This window comes from Lepidochelys olivacea (genome assembly GCF_965140295.1).
Source record: "Lepidochelys olivacea isolate rLepOli2 genome assembly, chromosome: 7".
NCBI lineage: Eukaryota > Metazoa > Chordata > Testudines > Cheloniidae > Lepidochelys > Lepidochelys olivacea.
Genome location: NC_140417.1, coordinates 72,724,601 through 72,745,578, shown reverse-complemented (window position 1 = coordinate 72,745,578; position 20,978 = coordinate 72,724,601). Strand labels below are relative to the sequence as shown.

Genomic DNA, 20,978 nt, shown 5'->3' with positions numbered 1-20,978 from the left:
CTCCGCTGTTGGCAGTTCACATTGGCTGCTTAGAAGTGGGCCTGGTCTTTATTTGGATGGGAGACCTCCAAAGAAAATCCAACTACTGCAGAAGATCGTATTGATGATCTGTTAAGTGATGTTGTTTCTCCAAATCAATTCTAAATCAGTGCCAACAAGATATAAAACTGAGGTTTTGGCCAAATGTGGTCATTAAAGATCACATGATACTTTAAATAAGTGATGGGGGCATTACCCCCTTAAACTTTGTATTCTGTTGAGACTCCAGTCTGAGCAATTACATTCTGCCTACCTAAATTTCAGCTGCAGTTTCAATCAGTTAAAGTATCTTTCTTTATTTCCTATCTTAACCTGTTGTGTAGAGTTCACTTAGGCATTTAATGCTTGTGGTAGGTGAAATGATACCTGTGTGTGTTTGTAAAGCAATGTGCACAATTCTGATTGAGGTCTGTGGAAGTTCTGTGTTTGGAGCAAATGTGTGAAATAAATGCAGAATATACCATTGATATCTGCATCGTAGATAATAAATTTGCAGTGTGTATAGAAGGTAGCTATTTTGTGTATAACTTATACATTTTGAGGTCCTTGGGATCAAAAGTCCAGTCTAAACTTCAGTTGTAGCAGTCTTTATTTTTAAAAGAAGCAAGGAGGCTAGAAAGCAAAACATTGTTTTAGGATTTTGGGGGCAGGGTTTGAATGTATAAAACAAACAGCATCTTAGACATGCAAAACAGTCACAGAAAAAGTCAACCAGTAAGTATCTGAGCTAAATACATTGGTTATGTCAGACAAAATCAAATAAATCTATTATTGAAACCCTAGATATGTACATTTTTAGCTAAAAATATTGATTGCTGCCTCTGGATGTTTATATTATACAATCAGATAAATGGGCAGTTTTTTACTTGAGGACTATGATCTGTCTTAAGATGGAGTTTCTCTGTTGAGCAAGAAAAAAAATCTTGTTTGCTGTATTTAGCTGAATGTTGCAGCTGGTTCCCTTATGAGCCACTAAGCCTTATAAGCTCCAAGAATTCATTTTCTCTCATCAGTAATGCTCAGTGTATTAGAAGATCACTCCACTCAGTGTTCTTATCACTTAGTATTCTGGTGGTGTGTTTATTCCTTAAGAATTTTTTCCCCAATCTCTCCCTCTTCCCCCCACTCTTGTAATTCTACTGATTTTTTTTTCCCCCCGGTTACTCTGGGTTATTGAATTTCAACTAATTCTACATCATATGATATTTTTCAAACTGAATTGGTGTCCAAATAACTGCTCTTTCCAGTGTAATAGCTCCAGAAAAGTGAACATTTGGAAGAATAATCAGATTTTTTTTTTCACACTTATTGGCGGGAGGGGTAGCTCAGGGGTTTGATCATTGGGCTGCTTAAACCCAGGGTTGTGAGTTCAATCCTTGAGGGGGCCATTTAGGGATCTGGAGCAAAAACTGGGGATTGGTCCTGCTTTGAGCAGGGGGTTGGACTAGATGACCTCCTGAGGTCCTTTCCAACCCTGATATTCTATGATTCTAATACTTCTTGATACAGCCTTTAATATGGGTACTAACGTATGTGACAGCAAATGCATTGGATTATATAAAGACACAGCTGTCATTTTTTGCAGCTTCATGTGTTGACATTACATGCCAATTATTGAATGAACTAATTTTCATATTTGCAAATAATCTGCATATACGTCATTTTAAACCATTTTGGGAATTCGTGCTTATGAAAGGTATCCGCCTCAGTTCAGCCTTGAGTGTCTAGGAATTAAGATTCAGTTTCATAGTATTTTCTCCCATATGGATCATCAACAGAGATTAAACCCAAGGTTTTCAGCTCAATAATACAAACCTTTTCTACTTGAGCTGCAGGATTAGTTGATGAAAGTTATTATCAGGATAGACTGATTCTATTTAAATCAAAACAATTTAAATCACTGATTTTAATTGTGATTTAAATCAGCAAGAAGGAAACATTGATTTAAATCATCCGTTTTAATTGTGTTTTTCAATAGTACTTTTTAATTATTTTCCAAAAAAAGATTAATTCTTATTCATGTCCAGTAAAGCAGTGCTTTTCAAATTTTTTTTTCTGGGGACCCAGTTGAAGAAAACTGTTGATGTCTGCAACCCAACGGAGCTAGGGATGAGGGGTTTGGGGTGTGGGAGGGGCTCAGGGCTGGGGCAGAGGGTTGGGGTGCCGGGAATGAGGGGTTCAGGGTGTGGGAGGGGGCTCTGGGCTGGAGCAGAGGGTTGGGGTTTGGGGGGGGGTTAGGGTTCTGGGCTGGTAGTACAGGCTCTGGAGTGGGGCCGGGAATGAGGGGTTTGGGGTGCAGGAGGGGCTCCGGGTTTGGGGAGGGGCTCAGGGCGGTGTCGAAACAGGTAGGCACTAGCCTACCTTAGCTGGTCAGCACCGCCGATGGGACTTTTAACGTCCCCGTCGGCAGTGCTGACCAGAGTGACCCAGTGTCTGTCATGCCGCAACCCAGTACTTGGTTGCGACCCAAAGTTTGAAAAATACTGTAGTAAAGCTTGTTGATTTGCAACTAAATATAGACTTTCCACTAATTTTGCTGCTTCCTTTTACTCACGAGGAGGATATACTCTATCTATATGTTTGTTTAAGCAATTATGTAGCATAACTTACATTTTTTTCAGATTCTTAATTTTTATGTATTTTATGTTAGAAAATGGTGACCAACTCATTTTATTTACTAGATGATTATTAATATTTTACTTGCAATTTGCATCAAGTTCTATTTGGATGAATATTCAAATACAGCACAATTTTAATTGTTTTATTAAATAAAACTACATTAAATGTACTGGCTACATAAGAAAAAAAGTTAGCAAATGTGTCTTACTAATTTATTAAAAGGAAGTGTTATCTTTAGTTAGCAAACTGAATGATTGTTTCTGGTCAACATATCCTTCAAGGTTCTGGAACTATTAGATCTTATTCTCTCACACCTAGTTGTTGTTCCTAGGGCGGAAGAGGAAAATGAACTTTCCTGCTTTTTCAGCTCTCAGTTGGTTTCTTAACTTAGAATGAACTAGTCATTGAACTGAACTAGTTAAATAAACTGAAATGAAGAAAATATTCTCTCTGCACTTGGAGAAGAGGCTTCTGCTGTCAAAAGCTGGTTTAGCAAGTCGTCAAACTCTGCTCCAGATGCTTAGCCAGTGTTTTCCACCAATTCAGTAGTGTGATTTTCTTTAAAACTTGGCAGCAAACATGTGCTTAATATTTTTTTTGTATTTAATTTAAATTATTTTAATAGATTATAATAAGTTTAGGCTTTAACATAGGTTGCCAATTTCAAAATTAATTTACCATAGGTTAATTTAATAAATATGGATATCTGACTTAAATAAAAAAAATGATTTATTGTTTTTAAATCATCAGGTTTTTTTTATCCACCCTAGTTATTATCCTTGATAGGGACTGACCCATAGAGGGGACACAACACACATTTGACCAGTACACTGTATAATTAATTATACATGAGATAGCACTGAAATATCGGGGATCAGGATTCCCAGATTCTATTCCTGATTCTGGGAGCAGTGTGTGGTCTGTCGATTAGAGGTAAAATAGCTAAGGACATATTTTCGCATATTCATTCTGAAAGGTAATGTAGCTAAGTGGTAGAACAGTGATCTGTTATCTTAGAGACCTCAGATTTGTTCCCAACTGTTCCTGAAGTAATCTTGCACAACTTCTCAGTCATGTAAAAATGGGTGAATGATAATTGCTTTCCCTAAGATGGCAACGTTACAGGTCTGTTTGAGGTCTCCCTGTTGGATACTCACCAGACTGGTGTGAGGGGATCCAAATGCAGAATCCCACATGCCCCTCACTTGCTGGGGCTGGGCACTCTTCCTGGCTTTGGCCTCTAGGCACACGCCATGGTATAGACCTCATATCTGATACCTCTTTTGGTAAAGCCTGGATTAACCACTGTGCACTCTGTACACTTGCACGGGGCCTCCATCTCAGGGGGGCCCTTGACCAGCAGAAAACAAAACAAATATATCCCATTCACCAGGTTGCAATGCCAGTCTCTCAGATTTGGCCCAACTACTCCTCTGTCATGACAGAGGGGCAGCCAAGCCAAACCTGAGTGGTGTGGGGCTGTGTAAGTGAGGGGCACGCAATGAGAGTGAGTGGAACTGGACATCTGGCATCAGGAGGATCCACCCTAGCCTGGGACAGGAGCAGTGCCAGTGAGTGGCCAGGAATGTAAAGGGACTAGTGGTGAGTTGTTGGTGGGCTCTAAGGTGAGTGGGGACTCTTTGTGGGTGAGAGGTTGGGGATGAGTGGAAGATGTTGGAGGGAAGGACCAATGCAGCTGAGGTGTTGGGGGCTGCAGTGAGCCAGATGTATGTCAGGGCTACTGGGATGTGTGTAGGGATTGTCAGAATAAGTGAGGGCTCTGATGAAGAGTTACTGGCATATCTGTGGGGTGCGAGGGCCATTCAGGAGTCTACGTGAGGGGTGGGGAGAGGAGCATTTAGAGTGTGTGTGGGGGGGGGGTACGTATGGGGCAGGGGCACTTTAAGGAAAGTTGGTGAGGGGACAGCTTCCACTGCACAGGGCCCCAAAACTCATTAATCTGGGCCCCATCTTGGTAGTGGGGACCCTGCCCTTGATCCAGTTGGACACGCCCTGAAACTAGTGCCCTCTGTCCCAAGCAGCTCTTGCACATGCCCCAGAATTGCACCAAAGGGGTATGAAGAAGTCCGCAGGAATACTAACAGTGTAGGAGCTGGGACTAGTCCTCATGGTCTTCTGGTTTTGAAGTCCAGTGCATGTTCCCCTAAGCTATTAGATATTTTGTGGTGAAGTCTCTAGCTCATTTTTCTTTGTCTTCCTCACCTACTCGCCATGAAAATGCATGACATTTTACTAGTTAATTTTTGTTTTTTCTCACTGTCTTCAGTACAATATGCTATACCATATGAAACCTTCCATCTGTGGAAAGGAGAATATATAACAAATATATATACAATGCAGCAATATAGTTTGTCACAATTTAAAAAAAAAACACACATGGAAACATGGCTTCAATATAAAGAGAATCTGCTTTGATTATAATTTTCATCCCAAACTTCCAGGTAAATCACAACTTTCCATTCATCAATTAGGTCAGCAGTTAAGGCTCACATTTCTGGGCTGCTTTGTGGCCTATTATGCCAATCCAGTTAGGGCATGTCAAGGTCAGGAGCAGTTCTCTGGCTATTCTGGGCTGCCAAATGGCTCCATAGGGATCTATCACAGATGTTAATTTTTATTTGAGAAATATGTGGTATTATGTTTGATATTTCTTTATATGCAGCATGGCCAATTTATCATTAGTGTGGGAACCTTCACCTAAAGGTACCCCGTAAAACTGTTCAGATTGAAGCTGGTGTAGAATGCAGAGCTTTGTTTGAGTGCATCATCATCCTGGGAACATATGACACCAGTGCTGTTAGATCTGCTTTGGTTGCCCATTGAACTCCAAGTGGAGTTTTGAGATACTGTTTAGAATCCATAAAGCCCTAAATGGCTTGGGACCAACAGGCCTAACAAATCATTTCTCTCCAGGTCCTTCTGCCACAGCTGTAGTCCCCAGAGGTTCCTGAGCTGGAAACTTCTCATTAAAAAAGACAGAGGAGCTAGCGAGCAAACCATTTCCTGTGAGGGCTTCCGAACTTGCTCCGTCCATTTCTGATCTGAAATAGCCCAAATCTGGCAACTGTCCAGACACACTGAAAAATACTTGCATGTATCTGGGCTTTGGAAGACAGCTGAGATGTGCTTTCCTCAACACTGAACGGCTGGAAAGGACCTTTTTGTAGGTGGCTGGCCGAAGTTCTGTGGAGATAACTTTAAAGCTCCTGGGATTTTATTGTATTGTAAATGATGTGTAAAGGCATGTAGAGTATTGGATAGGTGTCTTTTTTTTTTTAATGATATAAATACATTTTAAAACAGAATAAAATTAATATTTTCGTGAACATTAACCAATGGAGTTTGCTCAGACTTAAAAATAAATCACTTTTGGTCTTAAATTGAACATGGGGAGCACTTTTTCAGAAAGTCATAAGCAACAATGGGAGTGTCAAATGGAGTTCCCTTTTGTTAGCTGAAATATTGCTGCCAACAACACTGATAAATTCAGCAAGTAAAATTAAGAAAAATGCTGACAGTAGTGTCATTAAATATTTATACTGTATAGTAACATTTGAAATATGGAAAATAAGTAGGTGTAACAATATCTGTTTAGGACCTCACCCTGCGCTCATTAAAGTTAACAGTAAAACTCCAGTTGACTGCACTGGCGCAAGATTGTGCGGTGCCATATACTGCTATCAGTTTTTAAGATATTAGCTATTTAAATCAGTGGGGAGTTACTTATAAACAAATGGCATGATATGGCTGTTCTTTCAAAGTTTTGGTTCCAATATGAAGATCAGTTCCAGTTTTATATTCAGTATGTATTAAATGAAAGGATTCCAAAAGAATACAATACCTGGACTCTGTAACTCCTTCTTTGCAGAAGGATTTTTTTATGTGGTTCTCATAATCAATACATAATGTCTGGTGGAGCTTTGGGTTTCCAGGTAGCTTTTCTTTTTCTTTTTGCCATTAACATTGAGAATGAAGAAATGTTGTATAGGTCTCAACTAGGGCTGTCGATTAATTGCAGTTAACTCTCAAGATTAACTCAAAAAAATTAATTGCAACGAATCACAGTTTTAATCGCACTGTTAAACAATAGAATCCAATTGAAATTTATTAAATATTTTGGATGTTTTTCTGTATTTTCATATATATTCTATTCTGTGTTATAATTTAAATCAAAGTATATATTTTTATTACAAATATTTGCACTGTAAAAATGGTAAAAGAAATAGTATTTTCATACAAGTACTGTAGTGTAATCTTGTTGTGAAAGTGCAATTTACAAATGTAGATTTTTTTTTGTTACATAACTTCACTCAATAACAAAACAATGTAAAACTTCAGAGCCTGCAAGTCCAATCAGTTCTACTTCTTGTTCAGCTAATCACTAAAACAAACAACGTTGTTTACATTTACAGGAGATAATGCTGCCCTCTTCTTATTTACAATATCACCAGAAAGTGAGAACAGGTATTTGCATGGCACTTTTGTAGCTGGCATTGCAAGGTATTTACGTGCCAGATATGCTAAACATTCATATGCCCCTTCATGCTTCAGCCACCATTCCAGAGGACATGCTGCCATGCTGATGACGCACGTTCAAAAAATGTGTTAGTTAAATTTGTGACTAAACTCCCTCTCGGATGATGAAAATGAACATGCATCAGTCCGCAGTGCTTTGGATTGTTATCGAGCAGAACCAGTCATCAGCATGGGCATGTGTCCCCTAGAATGGTGGTTGAAGCATGAAGGGACATATAAATCTTTAGCACGTCTAGCACGTAAATATCTTGCGACACCGGCTACAACAGTGCCATGAGAATGCCTGTTCTCGCTTTCAGGTGACATTGTAAACAAGAAGCAGGCAGCATTATCGTCTGCAAATGTAAACAAACTTGTTTGTCTGAGCGATTGGCTGAACAAGAAGTAGGACTGAGTGGACTCGTGGGCTCTAAGATTTTACATTGTTTTATTTTTGAATGCAGCTTTTTTGTACATAATTCTACATTTGTAAGTTCAACTTTCATGATTGCACTACAGTACTTGTTGGAAAGTACAGTACTATTTCTTTTGTCTTTTTACAGTGCAAATACTTGTAATCAAAAATAAGGTGAGCACTGTACACTTCGTATTCTGTGTTGTAATTGAAATCAGTATATTTGAAAATGTAGAAAACTTCCAAAAAATTTAAATAAATGGTATTCTGTTATTGTTTAACAGTGCAGTTAATCACAATTGATTTTTTAATCACTTGACAGCCCTAGTCTTAACTTATTTTTCACATTAAGTAATAGAATTTTGGGACACACAGGAATTCCTATGGTTTTTTTGGCATTATGAGCTAGAATTGTATCCCAGTAATTTGACAACTTTGGACCAGTCCAAAGCATCTGAAACAGGGTACTAATCTTATTTTACATCTTTAGCAGCAGGGTGGCATTTTTGGCAAGATGCCAATTTGCATGGAGTAATTAATATCTTCTGTAAAAGACTGTAATATGACATGAAAATTTTGCACTAATTACAATGGTTCTTTTATTGCTACATATCTCTTGCTAATGTGTTTCAGACCAAGTGTCTCTGATGGCAGTTTCCCATGCTTTTAAAATGTTACTTATTCTTCTGTGGGAGCCAAATAATACTGAATAGATTCTGATAACTGCCTTATGCATAAAAATAATCTTGATTGCACTGTGAAGCAGCGATGCTTATGTTTGTCTTTTGTCTCCATCTGTTTGCATTGTTGCTGGTCGTGATGATTTAAGACTGTCAACTGCTTACTTCATCTCTGTGATAGAACAGATATAAAACCGCCTCATGTGCACAGCAGATAATACTCTCATCTCTTGTTTAGATAGTCTGCAGACATGCAAAGACTGTATTCTAAGTTATGTTTAGGTACCTTGTTGCTCTGAGCCCTGGTCTACACTAGGACTTTAGGTCAAATTTAGCAGCTTTAAATCGATGTAAACCTGCATATGTCCACACGATGAAGCCCTTTATTTCGACTTAAAGGGTTCTTAAAATTTATTTCCTTACTCCACCCCTGACAAGTGGATTAGCGCTTAAATCGGCCTTGCCAGGTCGAATTTGGGGTACTGTGGACACAATTCGACAGTATTGGCCTCCGGGAGCTATCCCAGAGTGCTCCATTGTGACTGTTCTGGACAGCACTCTCAACTCAGATGCATGATTGTTTGCCGTTGCTCTGACGCAGGGAGGGGCGACTGACGACACGGCTTACAGAGTTGGCTTACAGGGAGCTAAAATCAACAAAGGGCATGGCTTTACATCAAGGAGTATTTCAGGCAGGACTTCACGGAGGGTTCCAATAAGAAATGATGCACCTAAGTTATTGTTCTTATTGGAACAAGGAGGTTAGTCTGGTCTCTGATATATGGCTAGATTTACCTCGCTGCCACCTTACCACCTTCTCTGTGAGTGACTGCAGTGTGACCTAGAGGAATGAGTCCCCTAAACGGAGGGTGGGGGGGGTTGCAAAAGAGTACAAAACAAATCTGGTCTATTTCTTGTTTTGATCCACTCCATCTATCTTTTACATCTTTGGCTGGCAGCAGACGGTGCAGAAGGACTGCATGCCATACACATCTCATGGCTGCCCGGCAGAAGATGGTACAATAGGACTGCTAGCCATCCTCATCTCTTGCCTACCCAGCAGAAGATGATGCAATAGGACTGCTAGCAATCCGTATCACCTGCCTGCTCACCATAAGATGGTTCAATAGGACTGACTGCAGGACTAAAGAGAATGACTTGATCAGGTCACTCCAAATTTAGTCCCTGAGCCCATGTCTGACCAGGCCGCCCTGATCGACCTCACACAGGCAACCAGGAGCACCTCGGACATGACGATGACGGCTACCAGTCCTATTGCACTGTCTGCTGCCACAAGGCAATGGGTTGCTGCTGCTGTGTAGCAATGCAGTACCACGTCTGCCAGCACCCAAGAGACATACGGTGACAGTGAGCTGAGCGGGCTCCATGCTTGCCGTGGTATGGCGTCTGCACAGGTAACTCAGGAAAAAAGGCGCGAAACGGTTGTCTGTCCTTACTTTCATGGAGGGAGGGAGGGAACGGGAGCCTGACAATATGTACCCGGAACCACCTGCGACAATGTTTTAGCCCCATCAGGCATTGGGATCTCAACCAAGAATTCCAATGGGCAGGGGAGACTGCGGGAACTGTGGGATAGCTACCCACAGTGCAATGCTCCGGAAGTTGACTCTAGCCTCGGTACTGTGGAAGCACTCCGCCGAGTTAATGCACTTAGAGCATTTTCTGTGGGGGGACACACAATCAAATAGATAAAACAGATTTCTAAAAAACCGACTTCTATAAATTCAACCTAATTTCGTAGTGTAGACATACCCTTAGTGTTACTAATAGGCCTCGCGAGTTTATGCATTTGCAAAACAAAAGGCATCACAAAACAAGTATATTTACTTCCTACAAGTCCAGTATTGTTTTCAGATGAGTAGAACTTGAGAGGGCTTTCTATGGAGTACACAGGCCTGATCCTATGCCCATCTGAGTCAATGGGAGTCTTTCCACTGTTTCAGTGGGCTTTGAATTAAGCTGTATCAGCACAGCCATGCACGAACCCAGAGATATTACGCAGCGCGAGAAGAGGACTCTCTTCCTTTCCTAGGGTTGCCAACTTTCTAATAGCAGAAAACTGAACATCCTTGCTTTGCCCCTTCTCTGAGACCCCACTCCCTGCTCACTCCATTTCCCCCTCCCCCACCTCACGCACTTTCTCATTTTCACTGGGGTGGGGCTGGGGATGAGGGGCTTGTGGTGCACGAGGGGGCTCTGGGCTGCGGTCATGGGGTTTGGAGTGTGGGAAGGGGCTCTGAGCTAGGTCGGAGCCCCCGTGGCCATCACTCTGCCTAGGAGCCAGACATGAGGGCCACTTCCGGGAATTGTGGAGAGCCTGCTAGCCCTGCTCCGCCGGCAACTAAACTTTTAATAACCCAGTCGGCAGTGCTGACTGGAGCCACCAGGGTCCCTTTTCGACCGGGTGTTCCAATCGAAAACTGGACACCTGGCAACCCTATTTTCCCCCTGGTCCAGGGACTCCGAGAGCTGCCGCTGCAATGTTTGTTGGACATGCTCGTGAAGCAGGAAAACGGACTGTGTCAACTCTCCGTCTTTGCAGAACACAATGAATCATAGAAGATTAGGGTTAGAAGAGACCTCAGGAGGTCATCTAATCCAACCCTCTCCTCAGAGAAGGACCAACCCCAACTAAATCATCCCAGCCAGCGCTTTGTCAAGCCAGGCCTTAAAAACCTCTAAGGATGGAGATTCCACCACCTCCCTAAGTAACCCATTCCAGTGCTTCACCACCCTTCCAGAGAAATAGTTTTTCCTAATATACAACTTAGACCTCCCCCATTGAAACTTGAGACCATTGCTCCTTGTCCTGTCGTCTGCTACCACTGAGAACAGCCTAGCTCCATCCTCCTTGGAACTCCCCCTTCAGGTAGTTGAAGGCTGCTGTCAAATCCCCATTTCTTGCACAATTTTTGTTTCCAAAACTTTTTTTTTTTTTTTTTAAATCCACTTGTTTTTTACTTTTAGAAATGTTGGCTATTGAATTCTGAGTTAAGCCTTCCAAAACTTTCTGGTAACATAAAGTAGACTACAGCTTTTAGTGATCTGTATGGAATGTCTTTGGAGGTTGAGGTCCAGATCCTAGAGAACAAGATATGCCTTTGAAAATCACCAGCACAACTGGCATTGATTGGCAGTTTCACCAGAGAGGCCAAGCATCAAACAGACAATTGAGTCCAAGGATTGAATTAGACCTCTCATCCCAGAAATGGTCCAGCCAGGGTGGGACAACAACATAGCAGTCCTGGGAAAATTGGTGCTTCTACTAACCAGGCTGTAGCTGTTTTCTGTATGAAAAAAATCTATAATTTTAAAACAGTAATACAGTACACCACAAATTCATTTTAAAAATATATTTTTACTTTGTAAAAAAGTAAAATAAAAGACTTCCTTCCATTTTGTAATTCAGAGTACACCAGGCTCTGGGAAAACAGTATGATACGTGTAATGCTTGATTAAAGGCCTCGTTTAGATCTGTGAAAATCCACTGATTTCCATAAATTTGCATGGATGTAACTGAGAACAGAATTTACCCTGAAAGATTTATTGTAGCTCTATTTAGATGCTCATATGTTGTTGTTGTCCCCCCGCCCCTCCTTCCTTCCACTGTCCCCAAAGGAATCTGAGCATTTATTTACATGGGTTTCTGTAAGTACTGGAGTTATTCCAAAATTGCACATATATCAGAAAATGAATGACTGTTTGGTTATTTCATTTACCAAAGGTAAATGAAGCAGATATTTATGAAGTCATTGGGAGGTAAATTATCTTCAGTTCAGCAGGTTAATCATTAATATTTGGAGGATTTTCTTGCCCTGCTGTATTAGGAGGAGAACATCACCCGACAGACATTTAAATTGTTTTATTTAACTAAAACAACGATATGTATTCTGGATTTTTTTCTTCAACAGCAAACATATAATATTTTAACAAAACAAGCATTTGAATTTAGTTAAACATCCAATTTTTTTAAAATCAGGTTTGTTTTTCTTTGTTTAACTAAAAATAGTTAAATTAAATATTTTGTAAAAAATAGACTGTCAGCCAGATCAACATGAGAAACTTAAAATATTGGCTTCTGCAGCTAACTCAATTGTCTTCACCTTCATTTTCCTGTTTGTTCATAATCTGGGAAAGAAAAACAAGATATCCTGCTTTTTCAGGTCCCAAACGATTTCTCAGTTTGGAATGAATTAGTCCAAAGGAAGAAAATATTCTTTCTACAAGGGCAGAAGAAGCTACTGCCGTTAAAAGTGAGATTATCACTTCAACAGACTCTGAATCCAAGGGCTTAAGTGACTTCCACCAGTTCACTGGTGTGACTTTCTTTAAAACATTATCAGCAAACATATATTTCTTGAATGGTTCACCTTTAGCTCTGAAGTTTATTGTAGTTGCCATTGTGGAGGGATTATTGCTGGATGTCCATGTCATAACCAACTCCTTTTCTTCAGCAGTTAAGGTTTGACCTTGGTACTGAGTATTGAGACTATTTGCAAGAAAATGAGCTGGAGATAGTGCTTGTCCCATTTGTTTTTTAAAAGCTTGTAATTTAACTCTGTCATTGCATATGTCTCTTTTTAAGATCTCCCTCAGTTCCTTGCAAATTTCAACAGCGTCAGCAGTAAAACAGCTATTTCCCTGCATTTTGTTCGAGGCTACAGAAATAGGCTTCAGGGTACTCAGCATGTGTTCAACGTTTCTCTTATGCCCAATGTTGAGAACTTTGGCTGTGACAGGGCCCTCTATTTTTTCACGATTTTGTTCACAAACTGTGATCAGATTAGGCCAGTTCTTGATATAGTGCCCAAAACAGTCCACTAGAGTTCCATCACACGTGTTGTGGGAGAGTTACCTTGGTTCCTCCCACTTTTTTCAAAGCACCTGCTGCAAAATGGTTGTTATGGAAGTATTTTGCAATTTCAACAACATTAGCCTTTATTTCTGGAACACTGAAGTCTTTGGCTAGGAGGTGCATCAAATGAGCACTGCAGCTGTATATTATTAGCTTGGGACTCTCTCCTAAATAATTTCTTATCTTGGATACATTTGTAGCATTGTCTGTGACCAAGCTGCATACTAGACATTTAAATTTTGTTTTCCACAGTTCGGTATAGCTTTTACTGCTACTTTTTGTAAGTATTCTGCTATGTGTGCATTTCCTCATGTATCAATTGTTTCTGTAAGGAAGACCTTCCCTCCTTCTGTTGTCACACGAGCACATACAGCAGGATCGCTGGGGACATTGCTCCACCCATCAAGACTCAGGTTAGCAATTTTACCCTCTAGACCTTTTGTACACTGCTCAATTTCTCTTTCATACACTTTATCCAGCAATTTGCCTATGACATCTGGTCTTAATGGCTGAACCATATTAATGAAGTGTGGGTTCTCAGTCATACAGAAAGGAGAGTTTGTTGCATAAACAAATCGGGCAAATTTTTCATCAATTACCTCTTTTTGTAATCTGCTGGTTCTTATCACAAATTTATCTATGGTTGTTTCTGGGTGATGAGGATTTTTTTTCTTTTTGCTACATGTGATATACTGTGGCTATGTGACATACATGATGTGGCTGAAACACTATCATTAGCAGATAACTCTGAAACTATAGAAAATGATGGTGATCTTGAAGGTGGATAGTCTTCAGAATCCTGTATGTTGTGGATGGATTCTCCTAAACAGAATAGGTCAATGCAGTTATTCAATTATTATTACCATACTGCTCATTTAGTATTACTCATTGCATTCACTGACACTCAGTACTACTTTAAAGGTGAAATTGAAAAGGAAGATCTGCCTATTTCAGCTATTTATTTTTTATCACAACTGCATCTGAAATGATAGTACCATTGAGCAAAAAATATAGCTGTTACTCTAACATGAGAATTCCAGAAGAATAGTCCAGAAGGAAGACAGGCAGTCCTTAAGAACGAAGTATGAAATAAAAAAAAGTTTACCAGCCTGAAGATTCTGCATTTTCAGACATATTCCTTTCATCGTCTTCAACATCTCATGATGTTGTTTCATTTAGGCAACCAGGCCTTGCATTTCATTGTTGCACTGTTTGCATTTTGCACGCGTGCCTGTCTTACCCACAGTACAGGAACTTTATTAAAATATTCCTAAAAATATTCTTTTACAACTTGCTGCCATTATAGATTTTTTCCTTCTAGTGAGAGAATGGTATGGTAGATCTCAAATCAATGAAGGCTACGCTCGGAAGGACCTCAAGACTTCTGGAATATGCTGCTCAAACAGTTCAACTTTTGTTTCTACTGCCTGTCCCTCCTTTGTCACATTTGTCTCCAGACTTCTTCTCCTTATCCAGATCTGTTCCGCCCCCAACAATCTTCTATTCATTGAACTTTCTGAAACTTTGCACTTTTAGAGACAGGGAAGGAATTGACTCTATGTACACAAATTTGCAGAGGGACAATAGGGTTGAGGTCTGTTATTTGTCCCCTCTATATGTTGTTTGTTTATTTAAAAACATTTTTGCTCTTAACATGCTTGTTATCTCTGGAGACACAAATCCACAGTTTGAGAAGTGCAAAACTAAGCATCTCTGATAGTATCTTCTAGACTGAGCACTGAGTCCCATTGGGTAGATAGAAAGATTAACCTAAATAATCTATACAGAAGCCCCTGGAACTCCATAAGATTGGATCCCTAATCCATGAACTATTGTAACTCATTTAAAAACTTTTCTTAAACATTACTTGAATATATTGTTTCATTCTATAGAAGTAGAATTTATAATCCCTATTCCATGATGAGATATCTTTGAGCTATAATGTATCTTAATTAAAACTGTAGCTCACGAAAGCTCATGCTCAAATAAATTGGTTAGTCTCTAAGGTGCCACAAGTACTCCTTTTCTTTTTGCGAATACAGACTAACACGGCTGTTACTCTGAAACCCTTAATTAAAACTATCTTTCAATAGGTTTGTTCCTCAAAAAGCATTTTATCAAAAAAACCAATTTTTATCTACCCTGTTTATAACTGTATGGTAAAATGAGAAAGTAGGCAATTTTTCAGTAATAGTGGGCTCGGACACTTGTATTTTTGTGTCTGATTTTGTAAGCAAGTAATTTTAAAGTGAGATGAAACTTGGGGGTACACAAGCCAAATCAGGCTCCTGAAAGAGGTACAGGAGTCTGGAAAGAGAACCACTGTACTAGGTTGTTAATAGATTTCATTACTTTACTGGAAACAGTTTTATATAAAGATGGGTTTCCATTTTGTCACTGAAGCACTTGAGACTTTTTTATACACTATGGTTTATTGTGAGCAAAGAAAATTGATATGTATGTATATTATCCACATAGTACTGTAGCAAGTTAAACCAATAAAAGTTGCTTTTGTTCTACTGATAGCCTCTAGGCATCAGGGATTTCCAAACATCAGGATTATTTCTTGACATCGTGCTTGGCACTGTACAGAACATTGGAGAAAACCGTTTCTTAGAGGCAAATGTAAGATAACAGATCAGGTTTTTTTGTATAGGGTTTTTATAGGCTGTCCAGGGTCGAAGAATAGATATCTGGAGGTGGGGCCACTGAGTTCTGTAATCCTCAAGTGACCAAGCGTATTCCCTTTCAAGTGGGCAGCTAGAGAGGGACTTACCTCTTGTGCCCTATGAAGATGATGATCTATCATGGCTTTTGTGGTCATAAGAACGGCCATACTTGGTCAGACCAAAGGTCCATCTAACCCAGTATCCTGTCTTCCGAAAGTGACCAATGCCAGGTACTTTAGAGGGAATGAACAGAACCGATAATCCTCAAGTGACTCATCCCTTGTCACCCATTTTCCAGCTTCTGGTAAAACCGAGACGAGGGACACCATCCCTTCCCATTCTGAGGCCTTTCAGAAACTGCTCAAGGAGGAAGAGATCAGTTAAAGGGTTTGTCTGCACTAGAAAGGGTTTGGCAATATAGCTATACCAGCAAACTCTCCTAATGGGGAGACAGCTTATACCAGCAAAAGATATATTTTGTTGGTGTAATTTATACCAGTTCCCCCAAACAAAATAAGCTATGCTAGCAAATCGACACTTTTGACAGTATCGCTTCCACTACACTAGAGCTTTTGCTGGGATAACCATGTAAGATAGGGGTGTGATTTTTGTCAAACACCCAACTTTCCCAGGTGCCAGCAGAACTTTTAAGTGTGGACCAGGGCAAGATGTTAGCAGTCTGCAATTCATGAAGTTGACAAGCAGCTTGTTTCATTAACAGAGAGAAATATAATCAACCCATTGTGAGAACAAAATTAAGTGCATTTATTTCAATACGATTTGTGTCTCTGCCTTAGAGCAGTGTTTCTGAACCACTGGTCTGGGGCCTCCTGGGGGGCCACGAGCAGGCTTCAGGGGGTCTGCCAAGCAGGACCAGTGTTAGACTTGCTGGGGCCCAGAGCAGAAAGCCAAAGCCCCACTGCATGGGTCTGAAGCCTGGAGCCTTGAGCCCCCTCATCCAGGGTTGAAGTTGAAGCCTAAGCAATGTAGCTTCGTGGGGGGCCCCCTGTGGTGTGGGGTCCCAGCCAATTGCCCTGTTGGCTAACCCCTAATGCTGGCCCTGGCTTTTGTATACAGAAAAAACAGTTGTGGCACACATGGGCCATAGAGGTTTTTATAGCATGTTGAGAACCCCTGCCTTAGAGCACACAGTTTAGTTTAAAGGTAGAAGAAGAAGGAAAAGGAGTGGGGCAAACTACATCTAAAATGTAAAAAAGCACCTTTGGTGCAGTCATGTATGTTTGATAGTTACTTAGGGCTTGACTACACTTACATTTTATAGCGCTCTAACTTGCTGGCTCAGGGGTGTGAAAAATACCCCCCCTGAGCGCAGCAAGTCAGAGTGCTTTAAAGCACGAGTGTAAACAGGCTTCGAGCATGGCTCCCAGCGCTCGGAGCTAATCCCCTCATGGAGGTGGATTACCAGGAGCGCAACCACACCTGCTCTTCAAAGCACTGCTGCGGGAGCACTTTGAAGTTTCCAGCGTAGCCATGCCCTCAGTCACCTGTTTTCTGTTAAAGCTTAACTAGTTTGCCGAACTAATATCTATCCATACAACTGAAAGCTAAAAGATCATGTATCTCCTATTCTGAAGGACACCAAAACTCCCTTCTTCAAAACTGAGGTTTTGGAAAATTGTGTCTCTCATCATAATGTGCACTTGCTGTGTGTGAGAAGAGTACCTTGATACTTTTTTCTTGAAGACCTGATACCAAAGCAGTCAAAGACTTGAATATTTCATCCTTTTTGTGTGTTTCAGTTTTACCTGACTTTTTACCTTTTATCTCTCATTCTCTGAAAGGTCACTGTTCTAAAGGACTTTTAACTTCTGTTGGTTGTAATGGTCGCTGTATCCTCATGTCTCTAATTGTGTGTGCTGTATGTATTGCAAAACAAAAATCAATGTTTGTTCCTTTTCAAAAGGAAAAATCCTGCAAGTGATGCTACAAGAATCAGCAAAGGCAAAGTAACTGCTCCTTTTATTCTAATTTTTAAAGACAAAAGGACGACATCTCAGTTGTCTGAATGTTTTAATATTCAAAACTCGCAGCCTTATTTCTATATTTCAGAGTAGCTATTCTGGAATACAAGTGACTTTACTTCAGTTATTCTGGTAACAAAAGTGTAGTATTTATTCTGGAACAGTGTCCACATGGGCAACATTCTATGAGGACAACTATTGTGGAATCATTCCACAGTAGCTATGCTAATCAATCTCCCCACTTAGTCAATCCCTATGTCTATTATTTTCCTGTGAGGCTCTTCTTATAGCAAGGATGAAATTGGCTCCATGTAAATAGTATTTACACTTTTCATTGAAATTCAAATCTACATTAATGATGAATGGGAAAGCCATTTATTTTTAACAATATTAAAATCCTGCTCCCCCTCAAAATTATCTACTTAGTACAGGGGTCGGCAAACTATGGCCCACGGGCTGAATTCGGCCCATCAGGGCTTTGGATCCGGCCCATGGGATTGCCACCCCCGTGGCGCTGTGAGCCCTGCACCACTGCTGGAAGCAGTTGGTACCACATCCCTGCAGCCCCTGGGGGCGGGGCAGGGGCAGAGGGCTCTGTGCGCTGCTCTCACCTACAGGCACTGCCCCCCGCAGCTCCCATTGGCCAGGAGCCGGGAAATGCGACCAATGGGAACTTTGGGGGAGATACCCTCAGGCGAGGGCAGTGTGTGGAGCCCTCGCCGGAGCCACCGCCCCAGGGGCCACAGGGACATGGTGCCAGCCGTTTCCAGAAGCGTTGTGGGGCCAAGGCAGGCAGCCTGATTTGCGCCGCTGCACACTGCTGCCACCCTGGAGCCGCTACCTTACCCAAGTAAGCAGTGCCGGGCTGGAACCCACACCCCGAACCCTTCTTGAACCCCGCATCCCAACCCTCTGCTGCACCCCAACCCCCTGCCCTGAGCCTCCTGCCACACCACTCCTCGGCCTCAAGCCCCCTGCTGCACCCCGCACCCTCCTGCACCCCTGCCCTGACGCAGGGCTGGGCATGCGGGTTCCAGGGTGAGGCCACAAATGAGGGGTTCAGGGTGCGGGAGGGGGCTCCAGGCTGGGGGTTCAGGTACAGGTGGGTTCGGGCTCTGGGGTGGGGCTGAGGATGAGGAATTTGGGGTGCAGGAGGGTGCTCCTGGCTGGAACCAAAGGCTTCCGAGGGCAGGAGGGGAACAGGGGTTGGGGCACAGGAGGAGGTCAAGGGTGCAGGCTCTGGGTGGCGCTTACCCCAAGCAGCTCCCAGAGGCAACGGCATAGCCCCCCTCTTCCAGCTCCTATGCAGAGGCATGGCCAGGCTGCTCTGTGCACTGCCTCATCCACAGGCGCCGTCCCCTCAGCTCCTGGAAGCAGCAGCATGTCCGCCCTCCAGCTCCTACGTGGAGGCGTGACCAGGCGGCTCTGCACGCTGCCCTGGACCCAGGCGCCGCTGCTGCAGCTTCCATCGGTCCTGGTTCCTGGCCAATGGGAGCTGCGGGGGCGGCACTTGGGGCAGGGACAGCATGCAGAGCTCACTGTCTGTCCCTACACAGAGGAGCCGGAGTGGGGACTTACTGCTTCTTCCGGGAGCTGCATGGAGCCACGGCACACGCGGAGCAGGGCAAGCTCCTGACCCTGTTCCCTATGGCAGGAGCTCAAGGGCTGGATGTAGCCCATGGGCCATAGTTCGCCCATCCCTGTTCTGAAAGAACAGTCAGTTCAGAAAACAGAGCCTAGAGTTTAAAGCTGACCTCACTGTGAGATACTTATTTCTTCTTCATAACCCCTTCATACAGTGATTTTACCATTACAATAGCTTACTGAATGGGAAGTAGTCCAATGTGACTACTCAAGTGCTTGAAGTTAAGCATGTAAGTGTTTGCAGGATCAGGACCAGGAGTTTCTTAATTTCTGCTCTGTATTTTGTTTTTGCTTATAATGGGCTAATTGATTTTGTCTAGTTATTCCCTGAAAATAGACAGCTTACGTTTGGGTATTTTCAGTTAGAGTTAAATATAATAGACACATTATTCATTTTAAAAGATGAAATGACATAGTGGCAATATAGATTAAGACTAAGTAGATAATTTTGAGGGGGAGCGGGATTTTAATATTGTTAAAAATAAATGGCTTTCCCATTCATCATTAATGTAGATTTGAATTTCAATGAAAAGTGTAAATACTATTTACATGGAGCCAATTTCATCCTTGCTATAAGAAGAGCCTCACAGGAAAATAATAGACATAGGGATTGGCTAAGTGGGGAGATTGATTAGCATAGCTACTGTGGAATGATTCCACAATAGCTGTCCTCATAGAATGTTGCCCATGTGGACACTGTTCCAGAATAAATACTACACTTTTGTTAGCAGAATAACTGAAGTAAAGTCACTTGTATTCCAGAATAGCTACTCTGAAATAACTCTACTAGCTGATTTTGCTAAGTAGTTAAAATCATAATCTCTATGCAAAGACTTATATTTAAGGTTTAGATGAGAGGCATTGTGTGTCGGTTACAAGCCATGACATTGGGATAAGGAAAAAAGGAGGACGAGGATGACAAAAAGAACTCATGCAGTTCTCTTGTGTGTGCACAGATTTTTTGATTTCTTACCATCTTGCACTGTGACTGCTACTCCAACAGATCATCCAAAATCATCTTATTTTTCTGGACCCCCACTTAATGGTGGGACTGGCTACTCTTCCAAGCTCTGCCCATATAAGAAATTACTTAGTATATTGTGCAGATGTTCAATATGATCACCTGTGTGATCTTATCTGGCTTTCCTTTCCTGATACGTGTATGTTCCTTTGGCATTCTTGTGCATGTCTCTCCATGGGAGGGCTCAGTGTCCCCACTGGGCTTTGCTAGGCTCCTGGGCTTGGCTTTTTCCTGATTTGGGGGAAACAAAAAGTGGTGATAAACTCCCTAGCTTTCCTCACTTGTGGTGCCAACATGAGCGGTCATTGTAGATCTTCATAACCTGATCCTTCCTCTCCTTTCTTATTTGAATTAATGAGCAGTGACATGGTTACCAATGTTGATATTTAAAGGATTATCACTGAGCATCTGAATGCTTATTGAGATGAATGGGGCAGATGTGACAGTCTGTGCAGATTACATCTTTCAGCATTTCCCATGCTGGCAATGCAGGGAAA

General features: G+C 41.7%; 1 long non-coding RNA gene across 2 annotated transcripts in view; it reads left to right on the top strand.

Annotated features, from left to right (window-relative positions):
- The window catches only part of LOC311523370, a 41,368-nt gene that overhangs the window by 9,990 nt on the left and 10,400 nt on the right, over nucleotides 1-20,978 (top strand). Inside the window, exon 3 of one of the 2 annotated variants that reach the window (XR_014712326.1) lies at nucleotides 5,593-6,708. The exons of the other annotated variant lie outside the window; for it this stretch is intronic. This is a non-coding gene — a long non-coding RNA (uncharacterized lncRNA). Of the gene's footprint in view, nucleotides 1-5,592; nucleotides 6,709-20,978 lie in introns of those variants that run through there. 2 annotated transcript variants of the gene reach the window in all.